The sequence below is a fragment of the Ranitomeya variabilis genome, chromosome 6 (assembly GCF_051348905.1).
Source record: "Ranitomeya variabilis isolate aRanVar5 chromosome 6, aRanVar5.hap1, whole genome shotgun sequence".
Taxonomy (NCBI): domain Eukaryota; kingdom Metazoa; phylum Chordata; class Amphibia; order Anura; family Dendrobatidae; genus Ranitomeya; species Ranitomeya variabilis.
Window position 1 is genome coordinate 260,678,811 of NC_135237.1, and position 27,597 is coordinate 260,706,407.

Consider the following 27,597-nt stretch of genomic DNA (forward strand, 5'->3'; position numbering starts at 1 on the left):
CAGGCTGTTGCTGTCCCTTCCCACATATATATATGGCAGATCTACATACTCAGGTTGATTCTTGAAAATAAATTATCAAATCGATATTTTGCACACAAAATTTCAGTAAAATTTCATAAAATTTGCAGGCCCATGCAAATTTGAATAATTTGTTTTTTTTATTCAGTTACATCATGAAAAAAATGAATGCCAGCTTTTTTTCATATTTGAGATTACATCAATCAGAAATGGCTGTATTTCAATTACAATTACACATTTTCCTTCCCTCGAAATGAAGTAGAAAGCATAAGCAAGACAGGCCAATATTATTTATAGAAAAAAGTCATTTAAAATCTTGATCTTGGAAATTGAAACACCCCTTTAAGAGTGTTAAGCATATAATTTCAGGTTATTTGTATTACATGCTGTTCACAGCTAATTCATAAGCATCAAATTAAATTTTTGTGAAAATGTCCTGAATAGTGTTGAGCGATACCGTCCGATACTTGAAAGTATCGGTATCGTAAAGTATCGGCCGATACCGGCAAAGTATCGGATCCAATCCGATACCGATACCCGATACCAATACAAGTCAATGGGACTCATGTATCGGACGGTATTCCTGATGGTTCCCAGGGTCTGAAGGAGAGGAAACTCTCATTCAGACCCTGGGATCCATAAAAATGTGTAAAATAAAGAATTAAAATAAAAAATATTGCTATACTCACCTGTCCGACGCAGCCTGGACCTCAGCGAGGGAACCGGCAGCGTTGTTTGTTTAAAATTTGCGCTTTTACTTGGTTACGTGAAGTCCCGGCTTGTGATTGGTCAGGGCGGCCATGTTGCCGGGACGCGGACCAATCACAAGCCGTGACGTCACGGGAGGCTGGACACGCGCGCTTTTTAAAATATGCGCATGTCCAGCCTCCTGTGACGTCACGGCTTGTGATTGGTTAATGGCGGCCATGTTGCCGGGACGCGGACCAATCACAGCAAGCCGTGACGTAATTTCGTCACGGCTTGCTGTGATTGGTCCGCATCCCGGCAACATGGCGCCGTGACCAATCATAAGCCGGGACGTCACTGGAGGCTGGACACGCGCGCTTTTTAAAATACGCGCATGTCCAGCCTCCCGTGACGTCACGGCTTGTGATTGGTTAATGGCGGCCATGTTGCCGGGACGCGGACCAATCACAGCAAGCCGTGACGTAATTTCGTCACGGCTTGCTGTGATTGGTCCGCGTCCCGGCAACATGGCGCCGTGACCAATCATAAGCCGGGACGTCACTGGAGGCTGGACACGCGCGCTTTTTAAAATACGCGCATGTCCAGCCTCCCGTGACGTCACGGCTTGTGATTGGTTAATGGCGGCCATGTTGCCGGGACGCGGACCAATCACAGCAAGCCGTGACGTAATTTCGTCACGGCTTGCTGTGATTGGTCCGCGTCCCGGCAACATGGCCGCCCTGACCAATCACAAGCCGGGACTTCACGTAACCAAGTAAAAGCGCGAAATTTAAACAAACAACGCTGCCGGTTCCCTCGCTGAGGTCCAGGCTGCGTCGGACAGGTGAGTATAGCAATATTTTTTATTTTAATTCTCTCTTTTACACATTATTACATTAATGTTGTTGCGATACCCGATACCCAATACCACAAAAGTATCGGATCTCGGTATCGGAAATTCCGATACAGCAAATATCGGCCGATACCCGATACTTGCAGTATCGGAATGCTCAACACTAGTCCTGAACCTCAAAAATTAAAATACAATCACCTCTACTCCCGAGTGTAAGCACCAAATTAGTGTTAGCCCAAAAGTAATGTGTTGTCATAAAATGATCTATTGCATATACATCAAGTTTTTTATGTTCATATACCAAAATCAATATACTACAACAAAAAGACAAATCAACATAAGCTACAATATGAACAATTACATTATCAATAAGAAAAAAAGATTCTATTTTTTTTATTAAAATTTGCTTAAAAGTTCAAATTTACTATGATAACTTAATCCCCTCACCCTAAAACCTGTTTCACTTTCCTGACGAGGCCAAATTTTACAATTCCGACCAGGCATTTTTTAAGGTTATAACTGTGCAAAATGTCAATGGATCCCAATGATTCTGAGTTTATTTTTTCATTACATATATTGTATTTCATGCTAGTGGTAAAATTAGGATGATATTTTTTGCACTTATTTGAGAAAATATCAGAAATTTGGCATTTTTTTTTAAAAATTGCAATTTTCAAAATTTAATTTTTATGCCCTTAAACCAGATAGATATATTACCCAAAACAGATAATAAATTAGATTTCCCATATGTCTACTTTACATCAGTATAATTTTTAAACATATCTTATTTTGTTAATAAGTTTGAAGGATTAAAAGTTTTAGCAGCCATCTCTCCTTTTTCCAACAAAATTTACAAAATCAATTTTTGTAGAAACTACAACAATTTTGAAGTAGCTTTAACCCCTTCATGACCCAGCCTATTTTGGCCTTAATGACCTTGCCGTTTTTTGAAATTCTGACCAGTGTCCCTTTATGAGGTAATAACTCAGGAACGCTTCAACGGATCCTAGCGATTCTGAGATTGTTTTTTCGTGACATATTGGGCTTCATGTTAGTGGTAAATTTAGGTCGATAATTTCTGAGTTTATTTGTGAAAAAAACAGAAATTTGGCAAAAAATTTGAAAATTTCGCAATTTTCACATTTTGAATTTTTATTCTGTTAAACCAGAGAGTTATGTGACACAAAATAGTTAATAAATAACGTTTCCCACATGTCTACTTTACATCAGCACAATTTTGGAAACATTTTTTTTTTTTTGCTAGGAAGTTATAAGGGTTAAAATTTGACCAGTGATTTCTTATTTTTACAACAAAATTTACAAAACCATTTTTTTTAGGGACCACCTCACATTTGAAGTCATTTTGAGGGTTCTATATGGCTGAAAATACCCAAAAGTGACACCATTCTAAAAACTGCACCCCTCAATGTGCTCAAAACCACATTCAAGAAGTTTATTAACCCTTCAGGTGTTTCACAGCAGCAGAAGCAACATGGAAGTAAAAAATGAACATTTAACTTTTTAGTCACAAAAATGATCTTTTAGCAACAATTTTTTTATTTTCCCAGCGGTAAAAGGAGAAACTGGACCACGGACGTTGTTGTCCAATTTGTCCTGAGTACGCTGATACCTCATATGTGGGGGTAAACCACTGTTTGGGCGCACGGCAGGGCTCGGAAGGGAAGGAGCGCCATTTGACTTTTTGAATGAAAAATTGGCTCCAATCTTTAGCCCACACCATGTCACGTTTGGAGAGCCCCCGTGTGCCTAAACATTGGAGCTCCCCCACAAGTGACCCCATTTTGGAAACTAGACCCCCCAAGGAACTTATCTAGAAGCATAGTGAGCACTTTAAACCCCCAGGTGCTTCACAAATTGATCCGTAAAAATGAAAAAGTACTTTTTTTTCACAAAAAAATTATTTTAGCCTCAATTTTTTCATTTTCTCATGGGCAACAGGATAAAATGGATCCTAAATTTTGTTGGGCAATTTCTCCTGAGTACACCAATACCTCACATGTGGGGGTAAACCACTGTTTGGGCACATGGTAAGGCTCGGAAGGGAAGGAGCGCCATTTGACTTTTTGAATGAAAAATTATCTCCATCGTTAGCGGACACCATGTCGCGTTTGGAAAGCCCCTGTGTGCCTAAACATTGGAGCTCCTCCACAAGTGACCCCATTTTGGAAACTAGACCCCCCAAGGAACTCATTTAGAGGCATAGTGAGCACTTTAAACCCCCAGGTGCTTCACAAATTGATCCGCAAAAATGAAAAAGTACTTTTTTTTTCACACAAAATTTCTTTTAGCCTCAATTCTTTCATTTTCACATGGGCAACAGGACAAAATGGATCCTAAAATTTGTTGGGCAATTTCTCCTGAGTATGCCGATACCTCATATGTGGGGGTAAACCACTGTTTGGGTGCACGGCAAGGCTCGGAAAGGGAGGCGTGCCATTTGACTTTTTGAATGGAAAATTAGCTCCAATCGTTAGCGGACACCATGTCGCGTTTGGAGAGCCCCTGTGTGCCTAAACATTGGAGCTCCCCTACAAGTGACCCCATTTTGGAAACTAGACCTCCCAAGGAACTTATCTAGATGCATAGTGAGCACTTATAACCTCCAGGTGCTTCACAGAAGTTTATAACGCAGAGCCGTGAAAATAAAAAAAATAATTTTTCTTTCCTCAAAAATGATTTTTAGCCCAGAATTTTTTATTTTCCCAAGGGTAATAGGAGAAATTGGATCCCAAATGTTGTTGTCCAGTTTGTCCTGAGTACGATGATACCCCATATGTGGGGGTAAACCACTGTTTGGGCGCACGGCAGGGCTCGGAAGGGAAGGCACGCCATTTGGCTTTTTGAATGGAAAATTAGCTCCAATCATTAGCGGACACCATGTCGCGTTTGGAGAGCCCCTGTGTGCCTAAACATTGGAGCTCCCGCACAAGTGACCCCATTTTGGAAACTAGACCTCCCAAGGAACTAATCTAGATGTGTGGTGAGCACTTTGAACCCCCAAGTGCTTCACAGAAGTTTATAACGCAGAGCCGTGAAAATAAAAAATGTGTTTCCTTTCCTCAAAAATATTTTTTTAGCCCAGAATTTTTTATTTTTGCAAGAGTAACAGGAGAAATTGGACCCCAAAAGTTGTTGTCCAGTTACTCCTGAGTACGCTGATACCCCATATGTGGGGGTAAACCACTGTTTTGGCACACGTCGGGGTTCGGAAGGGAAGTAGTGACGTTTTGAAATGCAGACTTTGATGGAATGCTCTGCGGGCATCATGTTGCGTTTGCAGAGCCCCTGATGTGCCTAAACAGTAGGAACTCCCCACAAGTGACTCCATTTTGGAAACTAGACCCCCAAGGGAACTTATCTAGATGTGTGGTGAGCACTTTGAACCCCCAAGTGCTTCACAGAAGTTTATAATGCAGAGCCGTGAAAATAATAAATGTGTTTCCTTTCCTCAAAAATATTTTTTTAGCCCAGAATTTTTTATTTTTGCAAGAGTAACAGGAGAAATTGGACCCCAAAAGTTGTTGTCCAGTTTCTCCTGAGTACGCTGATACCCCATATGTGGGGGTAAACCACTGTTTGGGCACATGCCGGGGCTCGGAAGGGAAGTAGTGACGTTTTGGAATGCAGACTTTGATGGAATGGTCTGCGGGCATCATGTTACGTTTGCAGAGCCCCTGATATGCCTAAACAGTAGAAACCCCCCACAAGTGACCCCATTTTGGAAACTAGACCCCCCAAGGAACTTATCTGGATGTGTGGTGAGCACGTTCAACCCCCAAGTGCTTCACAGAAGTTTACAACGCAGAGCCGTGAAAATAAAAAATCATTTTTCTTTCCTCAAAAAAGATGTTTTAGCAAGCAATTTTTTATTTTCACAAGGGTAACAGGAGAAGTTGGACCCCAATATTTGTTGCCCAGTTTGTTGTGAGTACGCTGATACCCCATATGTGGGTGTAAACCACTGTTTGGGTGCACGTCAGGGCTCGGAAGGGAAGTAGTGACATTTGAAATGCAGACTTTGATGGAATGGTCTGCGGGCGTCACATTGCATTTGCAGAGCCCCTGATGTGCCTAAACAGTAGAAACACCCCACAAGTGACCCCATTTTGGAAACTAGACCCCCGAAGGAACTTATCTAGATGTGTGGTGAGCACTTTCAACCCCCAAGTGCTTCACAGAAGTTTATAACGCAGAGCCGTGAAAATAAAAAATAATTGTTCTTTCCTCAAAAATTATGTTTTAGCAAGTAATTTTTTATTTTTGCAAGGGTAACAGGAGAAATTGGACCCCAACAGTTGTTGCCCAGTTTGTCCTGAGTACGCTGGTACCCCAAATGTGGGGGTAAACCACTGTTTGGGCGCACGTCGGGGCTTGGAAGGGCGGGAGCACCATTTGACTTTTTGAACGCAAGATTGGCTGGAATCAATGGTGGCGCCATGTTGCGTTTGGAGACCCCTGATGTGCCTAAACAGTGGAAACCCCTCAATTCTAACTTCAACACTAACCCCAACACACCCCTAATCCTAATCCCAACTGTAGCCATAACCCTAATCACAACCCTAACCCCAACACACCCCTAACCACAACCCTAACCGCAACAGACCCGTAACCCTAATTCCAACCCTAATCCTAACCCTAATCCCAACCGTAACCCTAATCCCAACCTTAACCACAACTGTAACCCCAACACACCCCTAACCCTATCCGTAACCCTAACCACAAGCCTAATCTTAACCCTATTTCAAACCCTAGCCCTAATTCCAACCCTAACTCTAATTCCAACCCTAACCCTAAGGCTATGTGCCCACGTTGCGGATTCGTGTGAGATTTTTCCGCACGATTTTTGAAAAATCTGCAGGTAAAAGGCACTGCGTTTTACCTGCGGATTTACAGCAGATTTCCAGTGTTTTTTTGTGCGGATTTCACCTGCGGATTCCTATTGAGGAACAGGTGTAAAACGCTGCGGAATCCGCACAAAGAATTGACATGCTGCGGAAAATACAACGCAGCGTTTCTGCACGGAATTTTCCGCACCATGGGCACAGCGGATTTGGTTTTCCTTAGGTGTACATGGTACTGTAAACCTGATGGAAAACTGCTTCGAATTCGCAGCGGCCAATCCGCTGCGGATCCGCGGCCAATCCGCTGCCAATCCGCTGCGGATCCGCGGCCAATCCGCTGCGGATCCGCAGCCAATCCGCTGCGGATCCGCGGCCGATCCGCTGCGGATCCGCTGCGGATCCGCTGCGGATCCGCTGCCGATCCGTTGCGGATCCGCTGCCGATCCGCTGCCGATCCGCTGCCGATCCGCTGCGGATCCGCGGCCTATCCGCTGCGGGTCCGCTGCCAATCCGCTGCGGATCCGCGGCCAATCCGCTGCCAATCCGCTGCGGATCCGCGGCCAATCCGCTGCCGATCCGCTGCCGATCCGCTGCGGATCCGCTGCGGATCCGCGGCCGATCCGCTGCGGATCCGCGGCCGATCCGCTCTGTGTGCACATGCCATAACCCTACCCCTAACCCTACCCGTAACCCTAACCCTACCCCTAACCCTACCCCTAGTTCTAACCCTAGTTCTAACCCTAACCCTAGTGGAAAAAAAAAAAAAAAATTCTTTATTTTATTATTGTCCCTATGGGGGTGATAAAGGGGGGGGGGGTTATTTATTATTTTTTTTATTTTGATCGCTGTGATAGAACCTACCACAGCGATCAAAATGTACCTGTAAGGAATCTGCCGACTGGCAGATTCGGCGGGCGCACTGAGCATGCGCCCGCCATTTTCCAAGATGGCGGCGCCCAGGGAGGAGACGGCCGGACACTGGGAGGATCGGTAAGTATGAAGGGGTGGTGGGGGGGTGGATCGGAGCACAGGGGGGGTGATCGGAGCACAGGGGGGGGGATCTGAGCAAGGAGGGAGCGGACAGCAGGACGGGGGAGCCGGCAGGCGGACGGAGGGGACCGGAGGACTAACGGAGCACTGGGGGGGCGATCGGTGGGTGTGGGGGGGGGCACTTTAGTATTTCCAGCCATGGCCGATGTTATTGCAGCATCGGCCATGGCTGGATTGTAATATTTCACCAGTTTTTTAGGTGAAATATTACAAATCGCTCTGATTGGCAGTTTCACTTTCAACAGCCAATCAGAGCGATCGTAGCCACGGGGGGGTGAAGCCACCCCCCCTGGGCTGAAGCACCACTCCCCCTCTCCCTGCAGATCGGGTAAAATAGGAGTTAACCCCTTCACCCGATCTGCAGGGACGCGATCATTCCATGACGCATACGCTGCGTCATAGGTCGTTTTGGCACCGACTTTCATGACGCAGCGTATGCGTCAAAGGTCGTTAAGGGGTTAAGGGGCCGACGTGACAGGAAATAACCAATAGTGACCCCATTTTAAAAACTGCACCACTCAAAGTGATCAAAAGCACATTCAAGTAGTTTATTAACCCTTTGCGTGCTTGAAAGTAATTAAAGCAATGTGGAAGGGCAAAAATTAAAATTTTACTTTTTCACACAAAAATATTGCTTTAGCCCCAAATTTTGCATTTTCCCAAGAGTATCAAAAGAAAGTGGACCACACAATTTGATGTGCAATGTCTCCTAAGTACGCTGATACCCCATATGTGGAGGAAAACTACTCTGTGTGCATGGCAGGACTTATAAGGGAAGGAGTACCAGTTGACTTTTGGACCACAAAATTGATTGTTGCATCTGCATAGATCCTGATGTGCTTAAACAGTGGAAACCTCACACAAATAAGCCCATTTTATCAATTTATAATCGTATGCTACATTTTAAAGCAATTGTTAATGCAAAAGCCAGGTTTCCCTGGGCAGGATTGACAACAGTAAACTGTGTCTTTTCATATTCTCCTTGGAGCATGCCAAACATTGGGCCTTGATAATAACTTCCGAAGCACACTGAAGGAAGTTCCCTATATTGCCTGCACATCGAAACAGGATAAAAGCAGTATACAGTGTCATCTGTACAATATGCAAGGCCAACTTTTTGTACCATTCTTTTGCTTTTCACATGGCTTTTTATGGTTTGAACACCTAATCTCAGAGATCTACACACCTCATGAACTTATGATATTCCAGGATACAACTTGGCTCTGGAATTTCTGTTGTGGTATTTCAGACAGTAACAAGGGCACTGTTGTCATGGTGTATTGTGTTCAAGATAAGGACATCCCACTTATCCTTATGAAAACAGAAGAATGCGGCAGCACTCACCCGACTGTGGTCCCATTCTTTATTTAGAACATGGATAAATGCAGCTTTTCGGTCCGAGGGAGTGCAGTTGGATGGGAGGTGAGCAGGTGAATGACGACAGCTGTTTTGCGCTGTTACAAGCGCTTCTACAGGTCACTTATCCTTATACTTGACTGCCAGCTTGTTGTCGCTACATTGGGCTCTGTTGTCACCTTTTCTCAGCAGCTGCCCAATCAGCAGCTTAGGGAGACCTCTCAAATTTCTTTGCATGGAACTCCTGGCAGAAAAGGTCTTAAATAGTGAGCTGCTGGTGTAAAAGTTATCTACATAGAAGTGATGATAACCAGCAGTGGGTGCACTAATTCCTACACAATTTTCTCACTCACTCCCAGGACAGGAGGACATTCGGTGGAGTCAAGTTGGTTGTCCTAACTTTGTAAAACCTAAATCTTTGTGTGTACCCTGAGGTACTCTTGCACAACTTGTACAGTTTAGTTCTGTACCTGGCCTTCTTACTGTTTAAGTATTGCCTGAATTTTAGCCTCCCTATGAAGTCAACCAGAGATTCATCTATACAAATGTCCCTTTGGAGTATGTATGCTTCAGAAAATTTTCTGCTGAAGTGTTCAACTACTGGCCGAATTTTGTATAGACAATCAAAGTTGGGATTGTCTCTGGGAGAACACTATGCATTAACATTATAATGATAAAATTTTTGGATTGCTTTAAATTGTGTACTTGTCATGGTCATACGGAATACTGGAGTGCTGTAGAGTATATATACTGATGAGGGACAGTAACCCAAAACATACACTTTGTGTTGAATTATTAGGCAAGTTGTATTTTAGAGGATTATTTTTATTACTGATCAACAACTATATTCTCAATCAACCCAAAAGCCTCATAAATATCAAAGCTTAATATTTTTGGAAGTTGCAGTGGGGTTTTTTTTAGATTTGGCTATCTTAGGAGGATATCTGTTTGTGCAGGTAACTATTACTGTGCAGAATTATTAGGCAACTTAATAAAAAATTTTTTATTCCCATCTCACTTGTTTATTTTCACCAGGTAAATCAATATAACTGCACAAAATTTAGGAATAAACATTTCTGACATGCAAAAACAAAACCCCCTAAAATTAGTGACCAATATAGCCACCTTTCTTTATGATGACACTCAACAGCCTTCCATCCATAGATTCTGTCAGCTGCTTGATCTGTTTACGATCAACATTGCGTGCAGCAGCCACCACAGCCTCCCAGACACTGTTCCGAGAGGTGTACTGTTTTCCCTCCCTGTAGATCTCACATTTTATGAGGGACCACATGTTCTCTATAGGGTTCAGATCAGGTGAACAAGGGGGCCATGTCATTATTTTTTCCTCTTTGAGACCTTTACTGGCCAGCCACGCTGTGGAGAAGTTGGAGGCATGTAAGGAACATTGTCCTGCATGAAAATCATGTTTTTCTTGAACGATACCAACTTCTTCCTGTACCACTGCTTGAAGAAGTTGTCTTCCAGAAACTGGCAGTAGGTCTGGGAGTTGAGCTTCACTCCATCCTCAACCCGAAAAGGTCCCATAATTTCATCTTTGATGATACCAGCCCATACCAGTACCCCACCTCCACCTTGCTGGCGTCTGAGTCGGAGTGGAGCTCTCTGCCCTTTACTGATCCAGCCTCTGGCCCATCAAGTCACTCTCATTTCATCAGTCCATAAAACCTATGAAAAGTCAGTCTTAAGATATTTCTTGGCCCAGTCTTGACGTTTTATCTTATGTTTCTTGTTCAAAGGTGGTCATTTTTCAGCCTTTCTTACATTGGCCATGTCCCTGAGTATCGCACACTTTGTGCTTTTTGATACTCCAGTAACGTTGCATCTCTGAAATATAGCCCAACTGGTGGCAAATGGCATCTTGGCAGATTCACGCCTGATTTTCCTCAATTCATGGGCAGTTATTGGCGCCTTTTTTGCCCAACACGCTTCTTGTGAGCCTGTCGGCTATTTGCCATGAAACGCTTGATTGTTCGGTGATCACGCTTCAAAAGTTTGGCAATTTCAACACTGCTGCATCCCTCTGCAAGGCATCTCACAATTTTGGACTTTTCAGAGCCCGTCAAATCTCTCTTCTGACCCATTTTGCCAGAGAAAAGAAAGTTGTCTAATAATTAAGCACACCTTAACACCTTATATAGGATTTTGATGTAATTAGACAACACCCCTCCTCATTACAGAGGTGCGTATCACCTGATTTACTTAATTGGTAGTTGGCTCTCAAGCCTGAACATCTTGGAGTAGTACAACACGTATAAAAAGTATCATGTGATCAAAATACAACTTGCCTAATAATTCTGCACACAGTGTAGTGTCTGCAAATTGAGATGTTTGGTTCTGGCTTTTATCCTAAGTCATGTGACAAGGCTCGTTAGAGAGTTGATATTGACTAGGATTACTAATTCCTATACGTGGCACTAGAGTATAGTCATTTTCCTCTTTGATGAGACACTTTGTAGCGTATGTCAGTACTCTAGTATTGCCAAAGTTCTGTTTTTTTCAATCTGCCCATGTGCAGCACAATGTTCCAAAATGTCATAATTTCTGCTACATTTACAGGGGTCCATCTGGCATATCAGGACTTTCGATTTTGGGTGAAAAATTTATGTACATATAAATTTGTCAGGGCCACCATAAGATTTTTTTATCTTCACTGAAGAAGACTTTGGCAAAGTCAATTTCAGTGAGGCCTGTAGTATCAAATTGGATTATTGAGCTGCCCATGACGTCCATTCCCTTAATGCACAAGCTAAGATATTACTTGACACTATCTATTCTTTTTTTTCTGCAAAAGATTGATGGCTGTCACTAACACTGCAACGTCTGCTCTTAAAATGGGCTACCTATAGTGTTGAGCATTCCGATACTGCAAATATCGGGTATCGGCCGATATTTGCTGTATTGGAATTCCGATACCGAGTTCCGATATTTTTGAGATATCGGAAATCGGAATCGGAAGTGTGCGGTGCGTATGGTTCCCAGGGTCTGGAGGAGAGGAGACTCTCCTTCAGGCCCTGGGATCCATATTCATGTAAAAAATAAATAATAAAAATAAAAAATATTGATATACTCACCCCTCCGGCGGACCCTGGCTCTTAGCGGTGCCTCCGTTCCTAAGAATGCAGGGAGTGAAGGACCTTCGATGACGTCGCGGCTTGTGATTGGTCGCGTGAGCGATCACATGAGCGGTCAAGCGACCAATCACAAGCCGCGACGTCATCGAAGGTCCTTCACTCCCTGCATTCTTAGGAACGGAGGCAGATGCTTGGACCGGTGAGAGCCGGGGCCGTCTGAGGTGTGAGTATATCAATATTTTTTATTTTTATTCTTTATTTTATACATGAATATGGATCCCAGGGCCTGAAGGAGAGTTTCCTCTCCTTCAGACCCTGGGAACCATTCCGATATTTTGTGTCCCATTGATATGCATTGGTATCGGGTATCGGTATTGGTGATATCCGATATTTTTTGGATATCGGCCGATCCAATCTGATACCGATACCTTTGCATATCGGAAGGTATCACTCAATACTAGCTACCTATGAAACTACATGGCACTATTATTTTTCTGCAAATGAAAAAGAGACATCACTAATGCTGCAATGTCCGCTCCCCTAATGCGTTACCTCCCTACTAGTGTTGAGCATTCCGATACTGCAAATATCAGGTATCGGCCGATATTCGCTGTATCGGAATTCTGATACCGAGTTCCGATATTTTTGTGATATCGGAAATCGGAATCGGAAGTTCCCAGTGTGTGGTTCCCAGGGTCTGGAGGAGAGGAGACTCTCCTTCAGGCCCTGGGATCCATATTCATGTAAAAAATAAAGAATAAAAATAAAAAATATGGATATACTCACCCCTCCGGCGGACTCTGGACCTTAGCGGTGTAACCGGCAGCCTCCGTTCCTAAGAATGCAGTGAGTGTAGGACCTGCGATGACGTCGCGGCTTGTGATTGTGTTGTGAATTCTGTTATGGGTTCTGCTCTTGGGCTCCCTCTGGTGGTTATAAGTGGTAGTGCTGCTGTTTGTCCTTCACAGCAGTCATCAGGTGCTTCCACTTTGGACGGGGCTATTTAGTCTGGCTTCACCCTTTAGTGAGTGCCAGTTGTCCATTGATTTCTGGAGGATTCACATCTCTGCTTGGTTTCTCCTGCTGGATTGTCCAAATCATCAAAGATAAGTCCTGGCTTTGTTTTTGCAGTCCACATGCGGTGGACTTTATAGTTCAGTGAATTGCTATGTTTTTTCTTGTCCAGCTTTGTCTGTGTAAGGATTTATTCAGCCAAGCTGGAAGCTCTGGAGTCGTAGAGTTACCCTCCATGCCTTTAGTTAGGTGTGGAGATTTTTGTATTCTCTGTGGTGGATTTTTGTAGTATTTTAATACTGACCGCACAGTACTCGGTCCTGTCTTTTCTTTCTAGGTAGCGTGGCCTCCTTTGCTAAATTCTGTTTTCAGTCTGCGTTTGTAATTTCCCTCTCCTCTCACAGTCAATATTTGTGGGGAGCTGTCTTTCCTTTGGGGATTTTCTCTGAGGCAAGATAGTTTTCCTGTTTCTTTCTTTAGGGGTAATTAGTAGTGTTGAGCATTCCGATACCGCAAGTATCGGGTATCGGCCGATACTTGCGGGTATCGGAATTCCGATACCGAGATCCGATACTTTTGTGGTATCGGGAATCTGTATCGGGATTAATATCAATGTGTAAAATAAAGAATTAAAATAAAAAATAGGGATATACTCACCTCTCCGGCGGCTCCTGGACTTTACCGCCGTAACCGGGAGCCGTTGTACCTAAGAATGCGCGCTTGAAGGGCCTTAGATGAGGTCACTGCGTTCTGATTGGTCCGTAGCGGTCGCGTGACCGCTACGTGACCAATCACAAAGCAGTGACATCACCTAAGGTCTTTCAAGCACTTGAAATACCCTAGAAGACGTCACTGCTTTGTGATTGGTCACGTAGCGGTCACGCGACCGCTACGTGACCAATCAGAAGCTGCGGACGTCTTCTAAGGTATTTCAAGCGCTTGAAAGACCTTAGGTGACGTCACTGCTTTGTGATTGGTCGCGTAGCGGTCACGCGACCGCTACGGACCAATCAGAGCGCAGTGACCTCATCTAAGGCCCTTCAAGCGCGCATTCTTAGGTACAATGGCTCCCGGTTACGGCGGTAAAGTCCAGGCTGCGTCGGAGGGTGAGTATATCCCTATTTTTTATTTTAATTCTTTCTTTTACACATTGATATGGATCCCAGGGCCTGAAGGAGAGTTTCCTCTCCTTCAGACCCTGGGAACCATACAGGATACCATCCGATACTTGGTGTCCCATTGACTTGTATTGGTATCGGGTATCGGTATCGGATTAGATCCGATACTTTGCCGGTATCGGCCGATACTTTCCGATACCGATACTTTCAAGTATCGGACGGTATCGCTCAACACTAGTAATTAGTCCTCTGGCTGTTACGAGGTGTCTAGGGAGTGACAGGAACATCCCACGGCTACTTCTAGTTGCGGTGTTAAGTTCAGGGTCTGCGGTCAGTATAGAGGCCACCTACTCCAGAGCTCGTCCATGCTGCTCCTAGGCCACCAGATTATAACAGTACAACTGGCCAACAATGAGTTAACCGCATCTCAAAAGAAGGGAAAGAAAGTGCTGAGCCATTTTTTTTTCTGTACTCTGTTGTGTTTTTTTTTCCCTCTTCACCTCTGGGTGGCTCAGGAGTTAGGCGCTGACATGGATGTTCAGGGACTTGCTTCCCGGGTGGATCATCTTGCTGCTAGAGTACAGGGTATTTCTGATTATATCGTGCAGACTCCTGTTTTAGAGCCTAGAATTCCTACCCCTGATCTGTTTTTTGGGGACAGGTCCAAATTTTTGAGCTTTAAAAATAACTGTAAACTGTTTTTTGCTCTGAAGCCCCGTTCCTCTGGTGATCCCATCCAGCAGGTAAAAATTGTCATTTCTCTGTTGCGTGGCGACCCGCAGGATTGGGCATTTTCCCTGGAATCTGGGAATCCGGCATTGCTTAATGTAGACACCTTTTTTCAGGCGCTTGGGTTATTGTATGATGAACCTAATTCTGTGGATCATGCTGAGAAAACCTTGTTGGCCCTGTGTCAGGGTCAAGAAGCGGCAGAATCATATTGCCAGAAATTTAGAAAATGGTCTGTGCTTACTAAGTGGAATGAGGATGCTTTGGCAGCTATTTTCAGAAAGGGTCTTTCTGAATCTGTTAAAGATGTTATGGTGGGGTTCCCCACGCCTGCAGGTCTGAGTGATTCTATGTCTCTGGCCATTCAAATTGATCGGAGCTTGCGTGAGCGCAGAGTTGTGCACACTATGGCGTTGTCTTCCGAGCGGAGTCCTGAGCCTATGCAGTGTGATAGGATTGTGTCTAGAGCTGAACGCCAAGGATTCAGACATCAGAATAGGTTGTGCTTTTACTGCGGCGATTCTGCTCATGTTATTTCTGATTGCCGTAAGCGTGCCAAGAGAATTGCTAATTCCGTTACCATCAGTACTGTACAACCTAAATTTCTGTTATCTGTGACCCTGATCTGCTCATTATCGTCATTCTCTGTCATGGCATTTGTGGATTCAGGCGCCGCTTTAAATTTGATGGACTTAGAATTTGCCAGACGTTGTGGTTTTCCCTTACAGCCTTTGCGGAGTCCTATCCCTTTGAGGGGTATTGATGCTACACCATTGGCTAAAAATAAACCTCAGTTTTGGACACAGTTAACCATGTGCATGGCGCCAGCCCATCAGGAAGATTGTCATTTCCTGGTGTTGCATAATTTGCATGATGCCATTGTGCTGGGGTTTCCATGGTTACAGGTACATAATCTGGTGTTGGATTGGAAATCTATGTCTGTGACTAGTTGGGGTTGTCAGGGGGTTCATGATGACGTTCCTCTGATGTCAATTTCCTCCTCCCCCTCTTCTGAAATTCCTGAGTTTCTTTCAGATTTCCAGGATGTTTTCGATGAGCCCAAGTCCAGTTCCCTTCCACCGCATAGGGACTGTGATTGTGCTATTGACTTGATTCCAGGCTGTAAGTTTCCTAAGGGCCGACTTTTCAACCTGTCTGTGCCTGAACATGCCACCATGCGGAGCTATGTAAAGGAGTCTTTGGAGAACGGGCATATTTGGCCTTCTTCTCCATTGGGAGCAGGTTTTTTTTTTGTTGCCAAGAAGGATGGCTCCTTGAGACCCTGTATTGATTATCGCCTCTTGAATAAGATCACGGTCAAATTCCAATACCCTTTGCCTTTGCTTTCTGATTTGTTTGCCAGGATTAAGGGGGCTAGTTGGTTTACTAAGATTGACCTTCGAGGGGCATTGTCATGAATCCCCAATGGCTAGGGATAGCACAGGATAAGCAAAGTATAAATATCGGACGAGCTCTAGGGTGATGGAACCTGGGCTGACCGCTGCCCTACGCCTGACAAACGCAACTAGAGATAGCCAGGGAGCGTGCCTACGTTGGTTCTAGACGCCACGCACCAGCCTAAGAGCTAACTAGTACTGCAGAGAAAACAAAGACCTCACTTGCCTCCAGAGGAATTAACCCCAAAGATATAGTTGCCCCCCACATGTATTGACGGTGAAATGAGAGGAAGGCACATACATAGAGATGATGTATATAGCTTTAGCAAATAGAGGCCCGCTGAAAACTAGAAAGCAGAATGACACAAAAGGGGACTGAGCGGTCAGCAAAAAACCCTAATCAAAAAAACCATCCTGAGATTACAAGAACCCATGTGCCAACTCATGGCACATGGGGAGAACCTCAGTCCACTAGAGCAACCAGCTAACAAAGAGACATTCTAAGCAAGCTGGACAAAAAACCAAACAACTGAAAATCAGCACTTAGCTTATCCTGAAAGATCTGGGAGCAGGTAGGCAGGAACCAAACAGAGCACATCTGAACACATTGATAGCCGGCAAGGGAAATGACAGAGAGGCCAGGTAAAATAGGAAACACCCAGCCTCTGATGGACAGATGGAAACCAAAGGCCGCAACCCACCAAAGTCACCCAGTACCAGCAGCAACCACCAGAGGGAGCCCGCAAACAGAATCCACAACAGTACCCCCCCCTTGAGGAGGGGTCACCGAACCCTCACGAGAACCCCCAGGGCGATCAGGGTGAGCTCTATGGAAGGCGCGGACCAAATCAGTCGCATGAACATTGGAGGCGACCACCCAGGAATTGTCCTCCTGACCATAACCCTTCCACTTAACCAAATACTGGAGTTTGCGTCTGGAAACACGAGAATCCAAGATCTTTTCAACAACATACTCCAATTCTCCCTCCACCAGCACCGGAGCAGGAGGCTCGACCGAAGGAACAACAGGCACCTCATACCTCCGCAACAATGACCGATGGAACACATCATGAATAGCGAACGATGCTGGGAGATCCAAACGGAAAGATACAGGGTTAAGAATCTCAGAGATCCTATAAGGACCGATGAACCGAGGCTTGAACTTAGGAGAAGAGACCTTCATAGGGACAAAACGAGAAGACAACCACACCAAGTCCCCAACAAGAAGTCGGGGACCCACGCGGCGATGGCGATTAGCAAACTGCTGAGTCTTCTCCTGAGATAACTTCAAATTGTCCACCACCTGATTCCAAATGTGATGTAGCCTGTCCACCACCACGTCCACTCCAGGACAATCCGAAGACTCCACCTGACCAGAGGAAAAACGAGGATGAAACCCCGAATTACAAAAAAAAGGAGAGACCAACGTGGCCGAACTAGCCCGATTATTAAGAGCAAATTCGGCCAGTGGCAAAAAAGCAACCCAGTCATCCTGATCAGCAGAAACAAAACACCTCAAATAAGTTTCCAAGGTCTGATTAGTTCGCTCCGTCTGGCCATTCGTCTGAGGATGGAATGCAGACGAGAAAGACAAATCAATGCCCATCTTGGCACAAAACGTCCGCCAAAATCTAGACACAAACTGGGATCCCCTGTCAGAAACGATATTCTCCGGAATCCCATGCAAACGAACCACGTTCTGAAAAAACAAAGGAACCAACTCAGAGGAGGAGGGCAACTTAGGCAAGGGCACCAAATGAACCATCTTAGAAAAGCGGTCACACACAACCCAGATAACGGACATTTTCTGTGAAACCGGGAGATCAGAAATAAAATCCATGGAAATGTGCGTCCAAGGCCTCTTCGGGATGGGCAAGGATAACAACAACCCACTAGCCCGTGAACAGCAAGGCTTAGCTCGAGCACACACTTCACAAGACTGCACAAAGGTACGCACATCCCTAGACAAGGAAGGCCACCAAAAAGACCTGGCCACCAAGTCTCTTGTACCAAATATTCCAGGATGACCAGCCAACACAGAAGAATGGACCTCGGAGATGACTCTACTGGTCCAATCATCCGGAACAAACAGTCTTTCTGGTGGACATCGATCTGGTTTATCCACCTGAAACTCCTGCAATGCGCGTCGCAAGTCTGGGGATACGGCGGACAATATTACTCCATCCCTAAGGATACCAGCAGGCCCAGTGTCTCCAGGAGAGTCAGGCACAAAACTCCTGGAAAGAGCATCTGCCTTCACATTCTTTGAACCTGGCAGGTATGAAACCACGAAATTGAAACAAGAAAAAAATAACGACCAACGAGCCTGTCTAGGATTCAAACGCCTGGCAGACTCAAGGTAAATGAGATTCTTGTGATCAGTCAAGACCACCACGCGATGTTTAGCACCCTCAAGCCAATGACGCCACTCCTCAAATTCCCACTTCATGGCCAAAAGCTCCCGATTACCCACATCATAATTGCGCTCGGCGGGCGAGAATTTTCTAGAGAAGAAAGCACATGGCTTCATCACCGAGCCATTAGAACTTCTCTGTGACAAAACCGCCCCCGCTCCAATCTCGGAAGCATCAACCTCCACCTGGAAAGGAAGTAAAACATCTGGTTGACACAACACAGGAGCAGAAGAAAACCGGCGCTTAAGTTCCCGAAAGGCCTCCACGGCCGCAGGAGACCAATCAGCAACATCAGCACCCTTTTTAGTCAAATCAGTCAAAGGTTTAACAATACTGGAAAAATTAGCAATGAACCGACGATAAAAGTTAGCAAACCCCAAGAACTTCTGAAGGCTCTTAACAGATGTAGGTTGTGTCCAGTCACAAATAGCCTGAACCTTAACGGGATCCATCTCAATAGTAGAAGGAGAAAAAATGTACCCCAAAAAAGAAATCTTCTGGACTCCGAAGAGACACTTTGAGCCCTTCACAAACAGAGAATTGGCCCGCAAAACCTGAAACACCTTCCTGACCTGTAGAACATGAGACTCCCAGTCATCAGAAAACACCAAAATATCATCCAAATACACAATCATAAACTTATCCAGATATTCACGGAAAATATTGTGCATAAAGGACTGAAAGACTGATGGAGCATTGGAGAGTCCAAAAGGCATTACCAAATACTCAAAATGGCCCTCAGGCGTATTAAATGCGGTTTTCCACTCATCACCCTGTTTTATCCGCACCAGATTATACGCACCACGAAGATCTAATTTAGTGAACCACCTAGCCCCCTTAATGCGAGCAAACAAATCAGTAAATAATGGCAATGGATACTGGTATTTGACTGTAATCTTATTCAGAAGGCGATAATCTATACAAGGCCTCAGGGAACCATCTTTTTTTGCCACGAAAAAAAAACCTGCTCCCAGAGGGGACGAAGATGGACGAATATGTCCCTTTTCCAAGGACTCCTTAATATAATTCCGCATAGCAGTATGCTCTGGCAGTGACAGATTAAATAAACGACCCTTAGGGAACTTACTGCCAGGAATCAATTCTATAGCACAGTCACACTCTCTATGGGGAGGGCGCGAATTGAGCTTAGGCTCCTCAAAAACATCCCTATAATCCGACAAAAACGCAGGGATCTCCGAAGGAGTAGATGAAGCTATAGAAATCGGAGGTGCATCATCATGAACCCCGTGACATCCCCAGCTTAGCACAGACATTGTTTTCCAGTCCAGGACAGGATTATGAGTTTGTAACCATGGCAGACCACTAGTACATCATGTAAATTATACAGTACAAGGAAGCGAATCACCTCCTGATGAACGGGAGTCATGCGCATGGTCACTTGTGTCCAATACTGCGGTTTATTCATAGCCAATGGTGTAGAATCAATTCCTTTCAGAGGAATAGGAACTTCCAGAGGCTCTAGACTAAAACCGCAGCGTTTAGCAAATGACCAATCCATAAGACTCAGGGCAGCGCCTGAATCCACATAGGCATCGACGGAAATGGAAGACAGTGAAAAAATCAGAGTCACAGACAAAATGAACTTAGACTGCAGAGTATCAATGGCAAAAGATTTATCAACCCTTTTTGTGCGTTTAGAGCATGCTGATATAACATGAGCTGAATCACCACAATAAAAACACAAACCATTTTTCCGCCTATAATTTTGCCGTTCACTTCTGGACTGAATTCTATCACATTGCATAGTCTCAGGTGCCTGTTCAGAAGACACCGCCAACTGGTGCACGGGTTTGCGCTCCCGTAAACGCCGATCAATCTGAATGGCCATAGCCATAGACTCATTCAGACCTGTAGTCGCAGGGAACCCCACCATAATATCCTTAATGGCCTCAGAAAGACCATTTCTGAAGTTTGCAGCCAGGGCGCACTCATTCCACTGAGTAAGCACCGACCATTTCCGAAATTTCTGACAATATATTTCCGCTTCATCATGCCCCTGAGAGAGGGCCAATAAAGCCTTTTCAGCCTGAATCTCTAGGTTAGGTTCCTCATAGAGCAATCCCAATGCCAGAAAAAACGCATCCACACTGAGCAATGCAGGATCCCCTGGTGCCAATGCAAATGCCCAATTCTGAGGGTCGCCCCGTAGGAACGATATAACAATCTTGACCTGTTGAGCAGGGTCTCCAGAGGAGCGAGATTTCAAAGAGAGAAACAATTTACAATTGTTCCTGAAATTCAGGAAGGTAGATCTATCTCCAGAAAAAAACTCTGGAATAGGAATTCTAGGTTCAGACATGGGAGTGTGAACAACGAAATCCTGTATGTTTTGAACCTTAGCCGCGAGATTACTCAGGCTGGAAGCCAAACTCTGGACATCCATGATAAACAGCTAAGATCAGAGCCATTCAAGGGTTAAGAGGAGGTAAGAAGCAGCTAGACAGCAATTAAGGGCTAAGCAGCAAAACTCTGAAGGAAAAAAAAAAAAAAATTTTCCTTGAACACTTCTTTTCCTCCTGCTTCAGCCCAAACAATTAACACTTTGTGGGCCGGCTATACTGTCATGAATCCCCAATGGCTAGGGATAGCACAGGATAAGCAAAGTATAAATATCGGACGAGCTCTAGGGTGATGGAACCTGGGCTGACCGCTGCCCTACGCCTGACAAACGCAACTAGAGATAGCCAGGGAGCGTGCCTACGTTGGTTCTAGACGCCACGCACCAGCCTAAGAGCTAACTAGTACTGCAGAGAAAACAAAGACCTCACTTGCCTCCAGAGGAATTAACCCCAAAGATATAGTTGCCCCCCACATGTATTGACGGTGAAATGAGAGGAAGGCACATACATAGAGATGATGTATATAGCTTTAGCAAATAGAGGCCCGCTGAAAACTAGAAAGCAGAATGACACAAAAGGGGACTGAGCGGTCAGCAAAAAACCCTAATCAAAAAAACCATCCTGAGATTACAAGAACCCATGTGCCAACTCATGGCACATGGGGAGAACCTCAGTCCACTAGAGCAACCAGCTAACAAAGAGACATTCTAAGCAAGCTGGACAAAAAACCAAACAACTGAAAATCAGCACTTAGCTTATCCTGAAAGATCTGGGAGCAGGTAGGCAGGAACCAAACAGAGCACATCTGAACACATTGATAGCCGGCAAGGGAAATCACAGAGAGGCCAGGTAAAATAGGAAACACCCAGCCTCTGATGGACAGATGGAAACCAAAGGCCGCAACCCACCAAAGTCACCCAGTACCAGCAGCAACCACCAGAGGGAGCCCGCAAACAGAATCCACAACAGGGCATATAATCTTGTTCGTATTAAGCAGGGTGACGAATGGAAAACTGCGTTTAATATGCCCGAGGGCCATTTTGAATATCTTGTGATGCCATTCGGACTCTCTAATGCCCCATTTGTGTTTCAGTCCTTCATGCATGATATTTTTCGGAATTATCTTGATAAATTCATCATTGTATATTTGGATGATATTTTGATTTTTTCAGATGATTGGGAGTCTCATGTGAAACAAGCCAGGATGGTATTTCAGGTCCTTCGTGATAATGCCTTGTTTGTGAAGGGGTCTAATTGCCTCTTTGGATTACAGAAGGTTTCTTTTTTGGGCTTCATTTTTTTCTCCATCATCTATAGAAATGGATCCGGTTAAGGTTCAGGCCATTCATGATTGGATCCAGCCCACATCCGTGAAGAGCCTTCAGAAATTTTTGGGCTTTGCTAATTTTTAGCACCGTATCATTGCCAACTTCTCCAGTGTGGTTAAACCCCTGACCGATTTGACGAGGAAGGGCGCTGATGTAGCGAATTGGTCCTCTGAGGCTGTTTCTGCCTTTCAGGAGCTTAAGTGCCAATTTACTTCTGCCCCTGTGTTGCGTCAGCCGGATGTTTCTCTTCCTTTTCAGGCTGAGGTTGACGCTTGTGAGATTGGGGCAGGGGCCGTTTTGTCTCAGAGGAATTCTGATGGTTCCTTGATGAAACCGTGTGCCTTCTTTTCTCGAAAGTTTTCGCCTGCGGAACGCAATTATGATGTCGGCAATCGTGAGTTGTTGGCTATGAAGTGGGCATTTGAGGAGTGGTGACATTGGCTTGAGGGGGTCAAGCACCGTATTGTGGTCTTGACCGATCATAAGAATCTGATTTACCTCGAGTCTGCCAAATGGCTGAATCCTAGACAGGCCCGATGGTCCCTGTTTTTCTCCCGTTTTGATTTTGTTGTCTCGTATCTTCCGGGTTCTAAGAATGTTAAGGCTGATGCCCTCTCTAGGTGTTTTTTGCCTGATTCCCCTGGGATTCTTGAGCCGGTTGGTATTCTGAAGGAGGGGGTGATTCTTTCTGCCATCTCCCCTGATTTGCGACAGGTTCTTCAGGAGTTTCAGGTTGATAAACCTGAACGCTGTCCAGCGGGGAAACAGTTTGTTTGACAGATGGACTAGTAAAGTGATTTCTGAGGTTCACTGTTCTGTGTTGTCTGGCCATCCTGGGATTTTTGGTACCAGAGATTTGGTTAGTAGGTCTTTTGGTGGCCTTCTTTGTCACGGGATGTGCGTTCTTTTGTGCAGTCCTGTGGGACTTGTGCGTGGGCCAAACCTTGCTGCTCCCGCGCCAGTGGGTTGCTTTTGCCTTTGCCGGTCCCTGAGAGGCCTTGGACGCATATTTCTATGGATTTTATTTCGGATCTTCCTTTTTCCCAGAGGATGTCTGTTATCTGGGTGGTCTGTGACCGGTTTTCTAAGATGGTTCATTTGGTACCTTTGCCTAAATTGCCTTCCTCTTCTGAGTTGGTTCCGTTGTTTTTTCAGCATGTGGTTCGTTTGCATGGCATTCCGGAGAATATTGTGTCCGATAGAGGTTCCCAGTTTGTTTCTAGGTTTTGGCGGTCCTTTTGTGCTAAGCTGGGCATTGATTTGTCTTTTTCTTCCGCATTTCATCCTCAGACAAAGGGCCAAACCGAGCGAACTAACCAGACTTTGGAAACTTATTTGAGATGCTTTGTGTCTGCCAATCAGGATGATTGGGTGGCTTTCTTGCCATTGGCCGAGTTTGCCCTTAATAATTGGGCTAGTTCTGCTACCTTGGTTTCACCATTCTTTTGTAATTCTGGGTTTCATCCTCGTTTTTCTTCAGGGCAGGTTGAGTCTTCTAATTGTCCTGGGGTGGACTCTGTGGTTGACAGGTTGCAGCAGATTTGGGCTCATGTTGTGGACAATTTGGTGTTGTCTCAGGAGGAGGCTCAGCGTTTTGCCAACCGTCGTCGGCGTGTGGGTTCCCGGCTTCGGGTTGGGGATTTGGTCTGGTTGTCTTCTCGTCATGTTCCTATGAAGGTTTCTTCCCTGAAGTTCAAGCCTCGGTTTATTGGTCCTTATAGGATTTCTGAGATTATCAATCCAGTGTCTTTTCGTTTGGCCCTTCCAGCCTCTTTTTCCATCCATAATGTTTTTCATAGATCTTTGTTGCGGAAATATGTGGTGCCCGTGGTTCCCTCTGTTGATCCTCCTGCCCCGGTGTTGATTGATGGGGAGTTGGAGTATGTTGTGGAGAAGATCTAGGATTCTTGTTTTTCAAGATGGAGGCTTAAGTATCTTGTCAAGTGGAAGGGTTATGGCCAGGAAGATAATTCTTGGGTTGTTGCCTCCGATGTTCATGCTGACGATTTGGTTCGTGCATTCCATTTGGCTCGTCCAGGTCGGCCTGGGGGCTCTGGTGAGGGTTCGGTGACCCCTCCTCAAGGGGGGGTACTGTTGTGAATTCTGTTATGGGTTCTGCTCTTGGGCTCCCTCCAGTGGTTATAAGTGGTAGTGCTGCTGTTTGTCCTTCACAGCAGTCATCAGGTGCTTCCACTTTGGACGGGGCTATTTAGTCTGGCTTCACCCTTTAGTGAGTGCCAGTTGTCCATTGTTTTCTGGAGGATTCACATCTCTGCTTGGTTTCTCCTGCTGGATTGTCCAAATCATCAAAGATAAGTCCTGGCTTTGTTTTTGCAGTCCACATGCGGTGGACTTTATAGTTCAGTGAATTGCTATGTTTTTTCTTGTCCAGCTTTGTCTGTGTAAGGATTTATTCAGCCAAGCTGGAAGCTCTGGAGTCCCAGAGTTACCCTCCATGCCTTTAGTTAGGTGTGGAGATTTTTGTATTCTCTGTGGTGGATTTTTGTAGTATTTTAATACTGACCGCACAGTACTCGGTCCTGTCTTTTCTTTCTAGGTAGCGTGGCCTCCTTTGCTAAATTCTGTTTTCAGTCTGCGTTTATAATTTCCCTCTCCTCTCACAGTCAATATTTGTGGGGGGCTGTCTTTCCTTTGGGGATTTTCTCTGAGGCAAGATAATTTTCCTGTTTCTTTCTTTAGGGGTAATTAGTCCTCCGGCTGTGACGAGGTGTCTAGGGAGTGACAGGAACATCCCACGGCTACTTCTAGTTGCGGTGTTAAGTTCAGGGTCTGCGGTCAGTATAGAGGCCACCTACTCCAGAGCTCGTCCATGCTGCTCCTAGGCCACCAGATCATAACAGATTGGTCGCGTGAGCGGTCGCGTGAGCGGTCGCGTGAGCGGTCACATGAGCGGTCACGAGACCAATCACAAGCCGCGACGTCATCGAAGGTCCTTCACTCTACATTCTTAGGAACGGAGGCAGACGCTTGCAGTGGTGACAGCCAGGGGCCATCCGAGGGTGAGTATATCCATATTTTTTATTTTTATTCTTTATTTTTTACATGAATATGGATCCCAGGGCCTGAAGTAGAGTTTCCTCTCCTTCAGACCCTGGGAACCATCCAGGATACCTTCCGATATTTGTGTCCCATTGACTTGTATTGGTATCGGGTATCGGTATCGGCGAGATCCGATATTTTGCCGGTATCGGCCAATCCAATCCGATACCGATACTTTCAAATATCGGAAGGTATCGCTCAACACTACTCCATACTTATAAAACTACTATGTACTAACTACTATTATTTGTTTCTACAAGAAAATTGAATGTAACTAACACTGCCACGTGCACTACTCTACTTATAGCAAAAATATGAAAATGTTTATTGAAGAAGACTCTGATCTGCAGCAATACTGATCTGAAAACTGCTACCACAGGATGCAATAGTAGGTATGTCAGGTCAGCTACCTAGAAATTAACCCCTTAGTGGCAGAGCCAATTTTGACCTTAATGACCAAGTCAATTTTTACAATTCTGAACACTGTCACTTTATGAGCTTTAAGCTCTGGAATGCTTCAATGGATTCCACTGATTCTGAGACTGTTTTTTCGTGACATATTGTACTTCATGTTAGTGGTAAAATTTATTCGATATGACTTGCGTTTATTTATGAAAAACCGGAAATTTGGCAAACATTTTGAAAATTTTGCAATTTTATTTTTATTTAACAGAAACCCCAACACAACCGTAACCCCAACACAACCCAACCCTAACCCAATCACAACCCTAACCCTAACCCAACCCTAACCTCAACATCACAAACCTAACCCCAACACCACAACTGTAACCCCAACACAACCCGAACCGTAGCCCCAACCCTAACGCTGCCCCAACCGTAACACTAGCCCAACCCCAACCCTAACCTTAGCTCTAATCCAAGCTCTAACCCTAACCCCAACCTTAGCCCTAACTGCAAAGAATGGAAAAAAAATACATTTTGATTTACTTTTTTTTTATTTTGATCACTGTGATATGGCCTATCACAGTGATCAAAATGAACCAATAGGAAACTTCTCCTATTGTTGCTGGGTACCGACCTGCAGATTTCATTAGAAGCACTGCACATGCGCCCACTGTCTATCGCCCTACACATGCCCTCCGTTCTACAAGTGACCTAAGGCTAGCATCCCCCGTAATCTGAACCTCACACCTCCGTCTACAAGACTTCTCTCATGCTGCGCCAGCTCTCTGGAATGCACTTCCCCAGATAATCAGACTGATACCTAGCCCCGACCTATTCAAGCGTGCTCTAAAAACCCATCTCTTCAAAGAAGCCTACCATATCAACTACTCAGTAAACTAACTTTGCCCTCTTCCCTCCTTCCAAATATTATTCTAAATCTGCACCCTACTATTCATCTGTCTCCACACCCTCCATGCTCATGATAGCTGCACTTGATACTTGACTATTGCACTTAAACACACGGGCTGATGACCGGATCATGCAGCTTTATATGAAAATCCCTATTATAATTGCCAGACCTGAAATAACAAGCACTTTTCACCTATTGTGTTCCCCCCATTTCCTTGTAGATTGTAAGCTTGTGAGCAGGGACCTCACTCCTAATGTCACTGTTTAAATTGTCTTAACTTGTATTGAATTTGTCTGTATATGTCCCCGCTTAATTGTAAAGTGCTGCGGAATATGTTGGTGCTATATAAATAAAGATTATTATTATTGTTTTCTTCCAGGAAGAAGATACCAAGGGCCGGGGATGATGCTGGAGGGTCCAGGGAAGGCAGAGGTACCGGGGGCCTCAGGGGACCCCATTTCTCTCTCCTCTAGTATGCTAGATCATAGAGAGAAAAATTAATTGAAAATCAGATTTTTTTTTTTTTCCATCGTCGTTATTTGGTGAAGAACGGCGATCATAAGATTGGTGACTTTAAAACCGACCAAAATCATGTTCTTTTCTGATTTTCTGACCCTGGCAGATGCTATACCTTTATTTCTCAGCGCCGTTAAAAAGCAGCGCTGAGGAATATGTACCCTTAACTGCCACCATTAAAAGGCGTATTGGCGGACATTAAGGGGTTAAGGTTGCCAATTTCCCTCTTTGCTTCGTTTTTCCCCAGACATCACGCATTAACTGAACAATTTCCAATGCAATAAGTCATCAAGTCATCTTATTTCACATATTATGTGAAGAGAGAAATGGAATGTTAACTTTCTCCATAAAAAATTTAAATAATTATCCAGTGATTAAACTAACATTTTTCAATAAATATAATTTCATTGCAGATTTCTATTTCG

The 27,597-nt window shown here is 44.8% G+C and overlaps 1 long non-coding RNA gene across 1 annotated transcript; it reads left to right on the forward strand.

The window, feature by feature from the left end:
• Window positions 1-27,597, forward strand: LOC143781088 (uncharacterized). Its single transcript, XR_013216544.1, has 3 exons — window positions 1-53; window positions 27,036-27,088; window positions 27,586-27,597. It is a non-coding gene; the product is annotated as an uncharacterized LOC143781088 (long non-coding RNA).